Source organism: Nicotiana attenuata, unplaced genomic scaffold (genome assembly GCF_001879085.1).
Source record: "Nicotiana attenuata strain UT unplaced genomic scaffold, NIATTr2, whole genome shotgun sequence".
Taxonomy (NCBI): domain Eukaryota; kingdom Viridiplantae; phylum Streptophyta; class Magnoliopsida; order Solanales; family Solanaceae; genus Nicotiana; species Nicotiana attenuata.
In genome coordinates, this window is record NW_017670975.1 from 163694 (window position 1) to 180930 (window position 17237).

General features: G+C 39.7%; 1 non-coding gene across 1 annotated transcript; it reads right to left on the reverse strand.

Annotated features, from left to right (window-relative positions):
• Positions 1-4300: 4300 nt before the first annotated feature.
• TRNAQ-UUG lies at positions 4301-4372 on the reverse strand. The gene has a single exon. It is a non-coding gene; the product is annotated as a tRNA-Gln (tRNA).
• Positions 4373-17237: the final 12865 nt, after the last annotated feature.

Genomic DNA, 17237 nt, shown 5'->3' on the forward strand with positions numbered 1-17237 from the left:
ATAGAGATGTAACATTCCTCATGCTAGCTGTACTTGGCATATTTTATTAGTGTTGAGCTTAAACTGTTAAACTCGAAAGCATATCTACATTTCCGCACTGTGTACGAACTGATTATGGAAGTTCTCTGAGTTTTTACTGTCATTCCCCTGTTATATCTGTACTGTCATTATCTGGATTCAGACTGTATCTTCCTGAGCTCGTAATTGCCTTCAGTCCAAAGTTAATCCTGTTACTTATTGAGTACCTTAGGTCTGTTGTGCTCATAATACACTCTGCACTTCGTGTACAGATCCAGGTACGTCTGGACACGGCGGTTGCTAGATTTTGTGTAGTATCTGCTCGGAGACAATTGAGGTAGCTCCTATGATGCCCGCAGACCTCGACTCTCCTTCCTTTCAGTTTATTCAGTACTGTTCTATTTTTTAGACAGTTGTATTAGAGATTTAGACTATGTCAACACTTAGTAGCTTATGTACTCGGTGACACCAGGATTTTGGGATTTGTTATTGTTGAGTTTCAGTTGTTTCTTATCAGTTATCTATGAGATTTTCCACTATTGAACCTGTTAAATCATGTCTTTAATTTAGAATGTGTAGTTATTATGTGACTTTTGGCTTTCCTAGTAATGTGATAGGCGTCATCACGACATGTTGGGATTTGGGTCATGACAAGTTGGTATCAGAGCACTAGGTTACTTAGGTCTCACGAGTCATGAGCAGGTTTACTAGATTCTTACGGATTGGTATGGAGACGTCTGTACTTATCTTCGAGAGGCTACCGAACCATTAGGAAACTTCACTTTCTTTTATTCTTGTCGTGCGGATTTGTTAATTCCGCAAACAAAACTTCTATTATTCTATTCTTTCACAGGTGGTGATTTTGACGTAATTCTGGATATGGATTGGTTGTCCCCATGTGTCGCGCCCCTTTTTTCTCGCGAAATCGGGTTTCGACATTTGATGACTCCTTTTGAGAGAGTAGGGAAAAAGGAACTGGTTAGAGTCGCCACCTAACGGATTAAGGTGCATTAGGGCACCTAGAGCAGATAACTCATGTTATACCAGTTTGTGTCACCAGAGATCGGGTAAGGGCTCGAAATTACCTTGAGGGGAAGGTGTTAGGCACCCCTAGTGGTCCACAATGGTGAATTAGTCTAAGAAATAAGCGAGAGGAATATTTAATAGGGATGGGGGGTCCTGAATTTTTTAGCCTAAAGGATAACCCCGTGCAACATAAATAATACTTCGTAACTCCCTCGAGTCAGGGTATTACTCGTATTATTCAGCGCGCACCGACTATCATCTCCTGCTACCCGATTACTATCTTTAAGTTGTTACTTAAAGCGCTCAAGTTGATTCTAGTGCGTTTCTTATGCGTGCACTACCCGTCCCTTACCTATAGTACTGGAGGCATTGGAACTTCTATTTGGGATAGTACTAAGCCTAGGTTTCTCAAAATGTAAAAGACTAGGCGACAAACGAAACATGTTAGGACTTGCAAATACAAAGCAAATATGGGCTCATGTTAACCTCCGCACATAAACAGAAAATGCACGCAATTAATTGACAATCTTTATCGATCTTACAATCCTATAGGCAGGATATCTATGTGAGAAATAGGCGAGCAGTGTTATATAGAAGCAGTTTCATTGAGGCGAGTATTAGGACCTATTATTTGCCTACTGATTTTAATGAATATCGTCTGGGTACTTCAAACAGTAATACATCATGCTCACATAATCCAGAATTATTATTAAGTCTTATAGGCATATTGTCTAAGTGATTGACAGTGGCGATAGTATTCAGAACCAATTAGTAAAATCTTATAGGCGTGATATCTAATGTCGAAATGGTTTCAACCCTATGAGCATGATTTCTAGATGCACGCTGATTTTAGCTTCATTGACATGTTTCATAGCCTTGTATTTTCCTTTAATCCTACAGGCATGCTTTCTAATTACTGACCCGACTTAAATCCTGTAGGCATGATCTCTAGGTTTGAAGTTGATTTTAATCCTATAGGCATGATATCTATTATTGAATTGATTTAAATCCTATAGGCATGATATATTGATTTAGATCCTATAGGCTTGATATCTATCAAGCAGCACAAAGGCAGAAATTGTACATATTACCAGCGAACAATTGAATCAAACATTGGGGTCCTATAGGCATGATTGCTAACACATATTGATGCGGCCTATTGGCAGGATTTCTAATGTATACACCATATAAAAGTTTTACGAGTTTAAGCGAAATTGACATCGCCAATAAAAGTCCTACAGGCAGGGTTTCTAAACACATTGCAGAACTTCACAGTTACGACAAATGAGCAGAATTAATAGCATAGATGAATCCCTACAGGCAGGATTTCTACCCAGTTTAACAAAAGGAAATAAGAAATCCCCCCCCCCCTTGATTTTACTAAATATCCCAGAGTCTGTTTATTACAGACCAGAATAGCAAACAAATTACAAAATAGTAATAAGATACACTATAAGGAGCCTTAATTAGGCCCAAACAGACCTGGAAACTAGGTCTTCAAACCAATCAACTTCGAGGCTCAATTTATAGGTACAACATAGCCAAATATGAATGTCTCACCCATAACACATGTAGAACCAGGTTTCCAATATGTCAAAGTTCCCAAGGGCTTCAGGGAACCAGGGCAATGCTCACACCAGAACCATATATTCAGAAATGATTCAACAGAGATTGGGAACCAGTTCCCAGTGCGTCACAGTTCACAAGAGTCTCACATGGACCCTGAGCAGTGCTTGCACTAGGGTGGTTGAGGACAAACCCTAAAGGACTAAGGCTGGGAGTTTTTCTTTTAAAAGAGTGACAGCATACAAAAGGAGGTAGAGGCAGTTTAAAACAGTTTTTGATTTCAGAAGAGAACAAAGTTTAGAATACAGAACTTGTAGGCAGGATTACATTATGAAAACAAGCAAGGTTCATGTTCAAACACACAGCCCAAATAAGTTGAAATTTGGAAAAAACAGTCTAGTTAAGCTTGGTGTTTAATGCTAGCATTTAGGACAGCCAAACAATCAGAACACTTACATGAATTTCAGACATGTTAGAAAGAAAATTATCAAACATATAAACGACAGAACAAAAAACCTAGTGACAATACAAGTTCAAAGGCTTAAGACTGATTGACTACTTAACCTTCTAACATTGTCCTAAAGGTGCTCAAATTTAGAATAGGTTCAAAACATACAGGAGACAGATTGAGCATATTTTCTTATGAGGATTCATATTATTCAAAACAACTAATCTAAATTAATAATGTTAACTATAGGATTAAAAGAAAAGCATGTAGACAGGCAGAATCATGCTTCGAGAGGGATTTTAGACATGCTGGATTAGAAACACAGATCAGGAACACATAAAAAAATAGTATGACAAAGGATAGTCACTCACCAGTTAAGCGAGCAAAACCAGAATAATACCACGAAGTTGAGAGTCCAGAATGTTTGGCCTTAGCTTTCGGTCGGCCAAGACCAGTAGTAAGTGAGAGAACAGAGAGAGTATAGAACCAGAAACTTTAAATATTAGTGAGAGTCTATAGAGTTCGAGTCTCTCCAAAGGGGAAAGGGAGAAGGGTTTAAATAGTATTCAACTAGGCGAGCAAATAGGGAAACAAATCAAACACACATAAGTAAGGAAAGAAATTAATCACAGAATCAACTGAAGTCTAGTTTAAGGACAAACAATACATAGTTCAGTAAATTATCAGGGAATAATGGCGTGTAATTAGGCGAGTAACACTTAGAATAAGGAAAATATAATATGGAATCAATTAACAATCAGTTTCAAGGCAAAATAAGGTAAATGAATAAAGAAAACACGGTAGACTGAACAGAAATAAGGAAAATATTAGTCCCATATAGAAAGGAAAGAGTATCAAAAAATCATTAAAAGTTCCGAACCTTAGTTTTAGGTAAACCTTCACAAAATCGGCAGAAAAATAAGGCAATGGATCACATAATGCATACAATGAATGTAGACAGAAGATTATTCAAAAAAAGAGTTAGTACCAAAAAACCCCTCTTGGCGAAAAGTCAAGAAATCCACAAAAAAGAAAATTGAATATAATTAGGCTAATTTAGGGGATAGAGAATACGAGATAGGGAATATAGATTCTTTTGCATCTCGATTCAGTTTTTGAAAAAAAAAATGATTCATCGAAGAAAAAAATCAGAAACAAGAATCACATTCCAGCTAACATTTCGATTTTAAACAGAACATTGTTAAAAAAGCAATCTATATTCTATGAGAATATATATATGTTCTGGGACGGAAGGATTCGAACCTCCGAATAGCGGGACCAAAACCCGTTGCCTTACCACTTGGCCACGCCCCATTTAGATTTCTATTCGATACTAAGAAAGTATATTGTTGTCGACCGCTAGAACTAATGGTTTTAAAGCCCGAAATAAATAGGCTTACTTTTTCTTCACTTGAATCAAAATTACAAGAATCTAGATTTGAGTGAATCTAGATTTGAGTATCGTGTCGTAAGAAAAAAAAAATTGAAATCGGAAAAAAAAGATTTCTTTTTGTATTGAATTGAACGTGTTCATTCATTTTGACTACTTTAGCATATTTTCTCATACTAATTTCTACTCTACCTTCCCGGAGTTCATTCTCCGGGGAACTCCATTTAAATTATTCTGGTGGACCCTTTCCAATCTACTTCCTTTATGATTTCGTTCGAAATCATATAAAGACAATTCCTATTTGATAAACCAGAATCGAACCAGATTTGGTTCAATCAAAGATCTGAAACCCTTATTTTAGTTAAACAATAAATCGATAAAAGATAAAGGCAAAGAATCATATATTTTAATAGAATGAACATGGACAGGAGGTTATTCAGAAGAAACATAAAATCGAACCGGATTTCGTTCAATTAAAGAAGATCTGAAATCCTAATTTGGGTAAGTAAAGGAATAACGGAAATAGGCAGATTCATGCGTAATGGAGTGAATATAGACGAGATAATGCTAAAAATCAATGGTTGAACCAGTTTAGGTTCGAATCAAAGAGAATCTGAAACCCTAACGTTTAGGGCGGAGTAAGAATCCACAAGAGATACGTAGAACAACCGTACCCACAAAAAACACAAGATGAACACAAAAAGAATACACAACAGGTTAAGGATTTTGAACCAGATTTGGTTCTAATCTCTTAAGATCTGCTTTACATTTTAGGCAAGCCATTAGGAAATATCAAAATCGGGTAGCCAGTAAAGAGAAGGGGCCAAATAATGTAAGGAATCATCGATTGATTCCATTTTTGGGTTTAGAATCAGGGAGGTTTGCCTGATGGCGCTATGGTTTTGAGAGGAAGAAGATGAAGGAGAGGGAGTGTATAGAGGCAGCGAGTTGGGGTAAAAATGATTAGGGTTTGGGCAGATGGGTATAATTAAAAAGGGGTGAGGTGATATGAGCCGTTGATCTTCAGAGATCAACGGTTGTGATTTAAAAAGGAATTGGGTCAGGCTTTTAAAAGGGTGTGGGTCTGGGTATTGGGTGTTTGATGTGGGCTGGTGTATTGGGCTGGGGTAATTGGGTAGTGTAGGTAATTGGGCTAGGTCCGAAATTGGAATTTTAGGGGGCTATATTTTAAATACCTAATTTAACAAATAAATAATTTATAAAAAATAATTAATAAATAACAAAAATATCACTTGTGCATGAAAATGATTAAAATAATTACTTAACATTATAAAAATATAAAAAGTTATTTTTTGTGTAAATAATGTAATTATGTATACATATGGGCTATTATTGCAAAAATATGCATTTTTAGCCTAAGGATGCAAAATAAGTATATATAAAAATATTTAAAGCATAATATGGATATAAATGATGAAAAATTAAATAATAAATCATTGTAAATTTATTTGTGATACAATTAATAATTATTTATATAAAAATACAGGAATAAATTGATTAAAAGCCTTTAAAAATTATAAAAAATTATGAAAAAATACTTGGTGATACTCATGCACTATTTTGAAGGCATATATGTGTATTTGAGAGATATGAGGGAAAAATTGGGTATCAACACCATGTCATGCTATTTTGGATTTTCACGCTATGACCGTGACATTGGCAATGCCGGAATTGCCTAGGATTGAGTGGAGAGGTTCTCTAGACTATGTTCCCGGTAGGGTGATCTCGTATTTGAAGGCCCAACGGATGATTGGGAAGGTTGTCTGGCATATTTGGCTTTTGTGGGGGATATTGGTGGTGATACTCTTACTATTGATTTTGTTCCAGTGGTGCGAGACTTTCCGGATGTGTTTCCTGTAGCCTCCTGCTTATAAGTGTGGTGCACGACACACCCATAAACAAGACTCTACTAGACACGACTTGTAGACTCCCTAGGACAGAACTGCTCTAATACAACTTTCGTCACGACCCAAACCGATGGGCCGCGATGGGCACCCGGTACTTTATTCAATCGAGTACCAACATAACGTATCTTTTCATATCATACTAGCATAGATAACTGAGCCGGAAGGCTGCCGTGAGATAAGTAGAATACAACATATGATATCAACTTATACATAAGACATACGGGCCTATAAGACCAAAATAACCACTCGTACGCTTAATATGGGCCGACGAGGCCATACAATCTTTTACGTACATGACATCTGTCTACAAGCCTCTAAGAATACATAATTTTCATAAAGGTCGGGACAGAGTCTCGCCAGACCAAATAATACATGTCTAAATCATACTAACCAAACAAGAAACTCCAAAGCAACTGGAGCGCACCAACATCTTCCGCTGAGCTGATAGCCTACTTGGAGGGATCTCGACCTGTCAATCGGGACCTGCGGGCATAAAACACTGCATCCCCATGCAAAAGGGACGTCAGTACGAATAATGTACCGAGTATGTAAGGCACATAAATAAGTACATAATAGACATGGAAGAAATATAGAGTAAATGACTCAACCAGTAAGTCTGGATAACTCTGTAATTCATGAAATAATTATAGTGCCATGCATATGCGTATGAATGTCATGTCATGCATAGGTACATGTTTCATAGCATCATCAGGCATGAATTGCATAAGAAATACGTTAATAAGATTTTCTCGGAATGCCATAAAAATCAATATGCCTTTCGGATAAACTTTATCAAATACGTATTTTTCTGAGACCCATGAACAGAAGATATAGTAATAATTCACATGGGGAATCAAGAATATTGACACCCCTAGTATTTCTATGAATAGAGTCATTTATGAAAGTTGCGTATTTTGCTCGTTTCATTTGTATCGTATGGATCATGCCAAAAAATAGAAGGGATAGCCTTAACATACCTGGAGTATGGAAAAATCCGTGTGATATTCTTGAGAAGGTTTACACCGTACTCCCTTAAAATTACAAAATCTCCGTTCGATCTTTTAAAGATCCGTACATAGGCGTAAAGGTTAACACCTTCTCTGTTCGGTCTGTTCGATCTATTGCAAAATATTCTTGCATTTTTTTGGGCTTCAGGTAGTCTCTTGGAGAGAGATCTTTTCTATGAAAGATATTCCTTGGTTTATCATTTTTGGAATCTGATACCATCATTCTAATTGTATCTAACTAGTCACTCTAATGACATTGCTATTATATTGTTTTGCTACTTGGGTGTGTAGTAAACTTGGATGACACAAAGAGAGAATCTTAATATAAAGTTTGCATTATGGTTTACGTAAGGGGGGTGAATGGGAGAGGTGATGACTAAGCCTCCTAAATTCTAAAAATGTGACATTTAAGCAATGACTCACTCAAATGGGATAAGGGGCTGCCACGTTCATACTTTGATGCTTATCCAAAGTTTTCAATTAGTATATGGGTAATATCCCGCTACCCGGTAATTAACCAATTACCCACAAAATTAAGAATTGCCTCAAATTACTTAAAATTCTACTTATTTTTAATAAACTTTTTACATCCCACTACCATGGTCATATGGTACCTTGTATGGTACTAGTTCACAAATATCGGGTATTATTGCTCGGCCTGTATTTTATCCCAACATGCCAAACTTGGACGAAAATTTCTTTTCCTTGACTTGCTTCCCCTCTCACCTTCATGAATTTACTCATCACTTGCTTGAAATATCATAATCTTTATAATCTCCAAATAATCTTTTCCTTGGTACCTTACGACAAATTCAACGCACAATACTACAGGGTGCAACATCGTCGTAATTTAGTAGTGCGAAGCGTAACATCATCTTAATGTAATACTGCAAGGCGTATCATCATCGTAATATAATACTGCAAGACGTAACATCAACGTAACATTGTGGGGCGTAACATCATTCCCCCCTTTGGAACATTCATCCTCAAATATTGACTGATGCTCTTATCATTCTCATAACCCATAGGTCTTGCGAGTACTTTAGTACTCGTCTTACTATCTAGGCGACTTTTCTATGAATGAATCTCAAAGGCTAGGGCATTCCCCCTTTAAGCCTCTTTCTCACACCACGACTTGTAGTCGGAATCCTTCTAATCTCGTAACTGTTGCTACCTTCTATCATGCAACCTTTACGACTTTAACTTTGTATGTGCGCCTGACTCTTCTCTTCTCTTCCAGCGTTTAGCCAATCTCTAGGCTTCACTTTGTGAACATATACAAAATTATGTCAAAGCTGTCCCTCTGGGCGTCATTAGCTTTACTACATCTAAGTAGGACATACTATACCAAAATTCTACTTCGATTTATCGTTACTGAGGTCTGCTACCGAACTCCAGGTTACTCTCGTTGCTTATCCTATATGCATAAAGCTAAATCCTTTAACGCTTTCTCATTACTGTTCATCTTAAGAATGACAGCCTAATCTCAACTCATACTTTGTGACTTGTGTCCATCTATTGTTGATTCGACTTAATATTGATCTACAATATACAACCGATAACTTGGAACCTCTTATGTTATCACTAGGGCTCATGTTGCATCGTGGAACATTTTGAAGTGATTTTTCTGATCCACCTGGGTGATACGATACTATACTTCCATAATCGTATTTCATAGCATCCCAATGTGACTCGCCTTACGTAGCTATTTTAATTCTGTCCAATTCATGAAATCCCTTTTTTTTCGTCAGACCATTACTCAACCAAAGGCCCAAACGTCGTCCTTTATCTATCACAATCACACCCCCATTCTACTGCATCCCATATCTTCTAAATGCTATTAGTCTTAGACTCATTTGAGTTCATTCAGGCTATATTGAGCTTCCTATAACTTAGAGGAACCATCAGCTCCTTTGTTTTCACAAGCTTAATCCTGAGGACTTATCTATTTTCGTCACCTTCTCACTTGCCCTTTCTTATCCTTACTCCCGTCTTCTAGAACCTTGTCTCTTCACCATACAATAGCTTGCGACCTACACATATCTATTTATATTACTTGCAACCTTTCAACTTAGTTTCATCATAGATTTCCTTATGTAATTCTGGAACATCAAGCGAGACATTACATAGTCTCTAACTCTTCTTTACTCTCTTAATCAGGCTTCTCGATACCTAGACCATAGGCTGGAGGATATGCTACTAACGATGCCGCTATTATTCCTAGATATTGAATCCCCGCACTTCTAGCCTCCTGCTTATAAGTGTGGTGCACGACACACCCATAAACAAGACTCTACTAGACACGGCTTATAGACTCCCTAGGACAGAACTGCTCTGATACCACTTTTGTCACGACCCAAACCGATGGACCGCGACGGGCACCTGGTACTTTACTCAACCGAGTACCAACATAACATATCTTTTCATGTCATACTATCATAGATAACTGAGCCGAAAGGCTGCAGTGAGATAAGTAGAATACAACATATGATACCAACTTATACATAAGACATACGGGCCTATAAGACCAAAATAACCACTCGTACGCTGAATATAGGTCGACAAGGCCATACAATCTTTTACGTACATGACATCTATCTACAAGCCTCTAAGAATACATAATTTTCATAAAGGTCGGGACAGAGTCCCACCATACCAAACAATACACGTCTAAATCATACTAACCAAACAAGCTACTCCGAAGCGACTGGAGCGCACCAACATCTTTCGCTGAGCTGATAGCCTACTAGGAGGGCTCTCGACCTGTCTATCGGGACTTGCGGGCATAAAATGCAGCGTCCCCAGGCAAAAGGGACGTCAGTACGAATAATGTACCGAGTATGTAAGGCATATATATAAGTACATAATAGACATGGAAGAAATATAGAGTAAGTGACTCAACCTGTAAGTCTGGATAACTCTGTGATTCATGAAATAATTATAGTGTCATGCATATGCATATGAATGTCATGTCGTGCATAGGTACATGTCTCATAACATCATCAGGCCTCTGAGGGCATCCCATCATATCATCTCGGCCACTGTGGACAAATCATCAACGTATACCAGCTGATCAGGTGGTGGTGCATATATAACGCCATAACCTTTTCCCATATTCCATATATATATATATATATATATATATATATATATTAGATGAACTAAGGACTGTGATACTTTTAGAGACATTTGAAATAGAGTTATTTTAGAAAACATAGTGGTATACAATATCAAGTAAATTAGATGAACTAAGGACTGCGACACTTTTAGAGACATTACGACTTCTTTGCATTAGAATTTTGAGGGTCCTCCTCAAAATTCTGCCCCAGTTTAGTAAGTGATCCTTCGGCCGTTTTGCATGTAACGAAGTTTGTTGGACCTGCTCCGAAATTTTGAGAATCCTTCTTAAAATTCTGTCCCAATTACTTAACCGATTCTCTGACTGTCTTACATATGTGACGTCGGCTAGACTTGCTCCGAAATTTTTAGGGTCCTCCTCAAAATTCTGCCCCAGTTTCTGTTTCTGGGAAAATGAAGATTTTATTAAGATGTGACCGAACCCACAGGGCTACCTACGTATCCCCTCTTAAATGGGAATCAAGTCAAGCGTAGTTCAGTTACATCAAATGAAGAAATGTAAACAATCTAAATATAGTATCTCTTGACTGCGTCAGAATTGATAGGTTTTGGCCAAATTTCTCCGTCCATTTCTGCAAGTATGAGTGCTCCTCCTGTTAATACTCGATGAACCATGTAGGGCCCATGCCAATTGGGTGAAAATTTTCCTTTGGCTTCATCTTGATGTGGGAAGATTCACTTTAGCACCAGCTGCCCCGGTGTGAATTATCTTGGTTTGACCCTTTTATTGAAAGCTCTGGACATTTTATTATGATAAAGCTGACCATGACACACTGCATTCATCCTTTTTCCATCTAATGAGGGCTAATTGCTCATAGCGGCTCCTTATCCATTCTGCATCACTGAGTTCGGCTTCTTGTATGATCCTTAAAGAAGGAATTTCTACCTCAGCGGGAATGACAGCTTCAGTACTATAAACCAGCAAATATGGAGTTACCCCACTTGATGAGCGGACTGTGGTGCGGTATCCCAATAAGGCGAATGGTAACTTCTCGTGACATTGCATGTGATTTTCTACCATTTTCCTTAGTATCTTCTTGATGTTCTTGTTGGCAGCTTCCACGGCTCCGTTCATTTAAGGCCTGTATGCTGTAGAATTATTATGCTTCATCTTGAAGGTTTCACACATAGCTCTCATTAAATCGCTATCGAGGTTGGCGGCATTGTCGGTAATGATGGATTCTGGCACTCCAAATCGGCAAACAATACGATCCCTGACAAAATCTGCGACGACTTTCTTGGTTACAGCCTTGTAAGATGCAGCCTCAACCCATTATGTGAAGTAGTCTATGGCTACTAAAATGAACATGTGCCCGTTTGAAGTGGCAGGCTCAATCGTATTGGTGGGTAGTTTATGAGCCACTATATATAGATGTCCTCAAACTAGTCATATCATCGTAAGACCATGTGAAAATGTCCTCATACTCCTTCAGGAAACAGGTGTATTCTTCCTTTTCTGATGGTGACAAGCAGATACTTATGCGAGTTTCTTTAATGGTTTCAGAATCTCCCAAATTGACCGTCTCGGTTTCGTCCAGGTTGGACATATGCTTATTCTCAAAATTCTCAACTTCTCTGATAACTTCCTCAGGTATCTCATCTTCTTCTTCCGAGTCACTATCCTTATATTGCGTTATCTCATTACATATCACGGTCTTTGGTTCATCAAGGTTAGAAATAGTAATGTTGTAGAGGAAAAATATAAAAGATAATAATAAATACTAAAATAACGATGCATTAATTAAATCTCGAAAACATCAAAACAGGTACGGCTCGATGACTCGAGCAATTATTTCAAAACAAAATACGTCTTTAAAACAAAATACTGGAAATATCTTAAATGCTTAAAATGGCTTTTAAAAACAGATCATGCTAATTGCCAGGCTACCCAGGAACTCGACGGACCCGGGATGGTGCAGCAGTCCAATTCTTGAGAATAGCTCCCTTCTCCATGGTCTGAATGGTGAGGTCTTCTTCCTCCTCCTCCTCAACTATTGCATTGCAGTCCATGTGTTCATCATCCAGAAATAGATTCCTCAGGCCAGATAAAGCCTCATCTTCTTCAGATCCCCATATCATGTCAGTCTGCTGAAATGTCTGATGCAGATGCGGTATCGGATGTTCAAGAGGGTAATAGGGGCCACGCCATGGCGGCGACCAATCATCGTACTCCTGCCAGGTGTACTGATACCCAAGTCCAAAGGTGGTACCATGACGTTTTGGCTGTATTGGCTTAGTAATACCCTGGAGATTCTTACCGAGACCTTTACCGGGTTCATACCCTGACCATGCCAGTATGCTTTCTATTTTGTTGCTCCACCATTTATCTTTCTCAATTGCATTGACACGCTCGATGTGGTGATAAGTTTCTCCACCCAACTTTCTTCTATTCTCGACAACCGGGACGGTTTGACTGGTGTAAATGGGATTACTTCCATCTCCATGAATGATTACCTCCTGATGGTTCCATTCGAACTTCACGGCTTGGTGTAGCGTAGAAGCTACAGCTCCAGCAGCGTGTATCCAAGTTCGTCCCAATAAAAGATTATACGTAGCAGATATGTCCAATACTTGAAACTCAACATCAAACCAAGTCGGACCCATTTGCAAACAAAGGTTGATTTCCCCAATTGTGGCCCTTTGAGACCCATCAAATGCTTTCCCATTCATACTCCCTGCTCGTATCTCATGGAAATCTTTACCCAATCTTTTCAGAGTAGTCAACGAACAAATGTTGAGGCTTGAACCCCTATCTATTAGGACTCTGGCGATGAATTTATCCTCAAACTGTACCATGATGTGCAGTGCTCTGTTGTGACTTAGTCCTTTAGATGGTAATTCATCTTCGTGAAAGGTGATCTTGTGGCTTTCCAGTACTTGCCCTATCATGTTGGCCATTTCCCCACTGGTGATCTTGTTGGGCACATAAGCTTCATTCAACACTTTCATTAACGCATTCCTATGCGTCTCAGAATTCTGTAGCAGCGATAGAATGGAAATCTGAGCAGGGGTAATCTCTTGCATGTACCTTCCTCCAGAGATCATCTGGACCAGTTTCAATAATGGGTTGTTTGGCAGCAGCTTCCTTGCTTGTCCCTCCCAAATTTTCAGGTGTATGGATTCTTCCAGTTCTGGTCATCCCTTGTGCAGCACCAAACTCCTCCATTTTTACTTTTCCTTTTCTCCTAGCTTTGGCAACATAATACCAAGGTATGGCATTGGAATCGAAGGGTGGTGTGGATTCTACCGTCACAGTGAAGGGTGTGGCTACTTTTACTTCAAATGGAGTGGTGTAGTCGAAGGTGTTGTCACTTTGATTTCAAATGGAGCTGATGCGGCTACTTTAACTTCAACTTGTGGTTGTATCTGTACCATAATAGGAGTGAGTGTGACTGCAGGCTTTTGAGGGCCGTCACCTTCCCGAATAAGCCCAATCAACTCTTCAGGATCCCATTCTTCATTAGTTTCTAGCACATTTACTCCTTCAACCCTATGATCTGGGAGGGGATTGTTGCGGACATTGGGTGCGGCTTTCTTTGCTTGTATGACTTTGGTATCAATCAGGGTCTGAATTTTGTCTTTCGGAGTGCGGCATTCATCAATAGTGTGCCCCTTCATGCCAGAATGGTACGCACATGTTTTGTTCGGGTTGACCCGTTGGGAGGAATTTTCCATGGCGACACCGGGAAAGGGGTGACATATCGGCAGCCTTCAGTCTTTCATATAGTTGGTCGATGGGCCCCGAAATAGGGGTGTATTGTCTGGGCGGCCTGCGATCGAAATTGGGTATGGGTTTTTGATAGTTTTGACGGGTTCGAGGTCAATGGTAATAGGCTGACTGGGTGTTATAAGTGTGATAGGCGGTAGTGGGTTGAGGATGTCTGGAAGGTGAAGGTTGGTATGTGGGTGGAGGTGTTTGGTATGTGAGTGGGGATTTCGAACCTTGGGCTACCATCACTGCCCCTACTTCCTTCTTCTTTGATATACCCCCTGACTGTAATGCTTTGTTCGTAGCCTGCAATGCCTCAAAATTAGTTACCATCCCGCTCTTGATCCCTTCTTCAATCCTTTCCCCGAGTTTGATAATGTCGGAGAATTTGTGATTTTCGATTACCATTAATCTTTCATAATATTTTGGATCCTAAGCCCTGACGAAGAATTTGTTCATCTGCTCTTCCTCTAGTGCCGGCCTCACCTTTGCAGCTTCTGACCTCCATCGAGTAGCATACTCGTGGAAAGTTTCCGTTGGTTTCTTTTTGAGGTTCTATATATAGAAAACGTCCGGTGCATTCTCTGTATTAAACCTGAATCGGTCCATGAAGTCTGATGCCATGCTTACCCAATTAACTTACTTCTTTGGATTTTGACTCATATACCAAGATAGGGCGTCTCCAGTGAGACTCCTCATGAATATCTTCGTACGAATTCTTTCATCTTTCCCAACTCTCACGAGCTTGTCACAGTACGTCCTCAAATGTACCTTTGGGTCACCTGTTCCGTCGAACATCTCGAGTTTGGGAGGTTTGTAACCCTCTGGCGGTTCTACGTCTGACTGAATGCATAGATCTTCATAATTCAAACCCTCAATTCATTTGCCTCCTTCAACACCCTAGACTCGGCTTGTGAGCTTCTTCAACTCCTCCGCCGTGTTCTTGATGAGTAGGTCCTTCTCAGTGGATTCTGGTGTGTATGAGATTGGTTGAGCGGAGTGAGGTAAGGTTTCTACGTATATGGGATTGTTTTGGTGGGTGTCGGGGGTTTGAGTGTAGTGGTGATCATTAGTTGAATTTTGCGGATCAGGGGTAGGTTATGGGGTATTTTAAGGAGTATGGTAAGTGGTTTGTGGGTATTGAGTCGGGAGATGCTGGTGTTGAGGAGGTGTAGGTACTGGTGGAGGATTAGGATTTTGGGGAGGTGTTGCATATTGATGGGGTGTGGGAGGATTTTGTGGACGTTGGTTTGGTGTGTTTTGAGGAGGTGCTGGGTTTTGAGCATTTTGCTGGTTAATATCCGGGACGTTTAGGGTGAGGGAGAGGTTTGCCAAGTTGCGGACCTGCTCAAGTTCCCCTTGCAATTCTGGTATCTTCTATTCCAATCGTAGGACCAAATCATTCTGTGCAGGAGTACTCCGACCGTCTGAAGTTTCAATATTCTCAGGATGTGTAGCATTATCTTTGCTGACACCACTCATATCATCCATCTTAGCCTTTCCTTTGCTTTTTGGGTTGCTTGGATGAGGAGGAGGTGGAGGGCCTTTGGATCTGGTGTGATATGCTGACGATGCCAGTATGTGCGAACCAACCTTAGGGGATGGGAATAATCAAAATAAAGAAAAAATGCAAAAAGGTAAACAAGTCAGTAAGGATTCTGAAAGGTGTCTGCAGTATTTAAACATGCTTGCAGGAATATAAACTCGCGTCCTAATTTGGGAAACCTCGGTGTGCCCGCGGTAAGCCTAGCGAAAAAGTATATTTGGAGAGATTTAATGCCGATAAATGCCTCATTTCATTAATGTAATAAATAAGACGAACCTAAAAACGACAATAAATAAATGAGTTACTAATTGCATTTGCCTTATTACACTCGAATTCCAAAAAGATTCAAAAAACAGCTAAATCTAATCTACTTGGTCCCGGAGGGACCTTCTCCGTATTTAACCTTCTTGGCTCCGTCGATCAGATTCCCCAGGTCATGCATGTCCAACAGCAAGTACGCCCTCGCTAGGTGTCCTCCCTCGTTGCCCTCTGCATTCTGACAGTCTACGACCCTTTTCCTCATCTTTCCTTCTAGTTCCATTAGACCCTGCTCCAAATATTCCAGCCTTTCTGTCGACCTTGTAGCCATTTCCTTCCACTCGTTAATTGATTCTATGTCGAACTTGTGTTGTTCCAAATGCCTGGCTTCGGATTCAAGGACTTTTTGCGTAGCCTCTCATACTTCACTTGTGCTTTAGCAGCTTCATCTATGACCCTGTTTCCTTAACCAACCCCTGGCTCGACTATTCCTGCTATGTTATCTTCTAACCATGATGGGTAGAAGTACACATGACCTACATGATATCGATCTGGCTCGATGGTATCCTTTTCCATGATAATCTTCAAGTGCCACATATGCTGGGCCTCACATTTCTATGGAATCGCATCATCCTGAAAATTGGCTCTGTAATGACTCATTTTGGAGACTCGTGGTATGACTTGTTTTCTACCAGCTTGTCTCATGACCATGATAGGAACATAGGGATGTATTCCCCTAAACGCAATCAACACCAAATGCGGAACATCCCTGGATTGGATGATGAATTCATTAGTAGGGAACCACTCGAACATCCAATGAACCTTGTCCTCGGTCAAATTGCTGAAAAAATGTGCCCATTCTGTAGCATTCTCTGGTTGTGCAAACCTGTCTGGGATAAATGTCATTCTTTTCGAATGGTGAAAGATATGTGATCATTCCATGGTCTCCGTGGAAGCTCTTGGTGGTATTGGCCCCTCTGAAGATCTTCTAACAACCAAATCTGCAGCAGCAAGTTACAACCCTCAAAATGTTTGAACCCTTTCTTGCAACGATCCATAGTCCGGTATATTTCTGCGACAATCATCGGAACAATAGTGTATGTTTGTTCCTCAATTCCCTCCATCAAAGCTTTAGTTACCATGGCCAACCTAGTGTGAATTTTTTCCCCTTGGCTTGGAAACACTATCATACCCAGAAAGCAG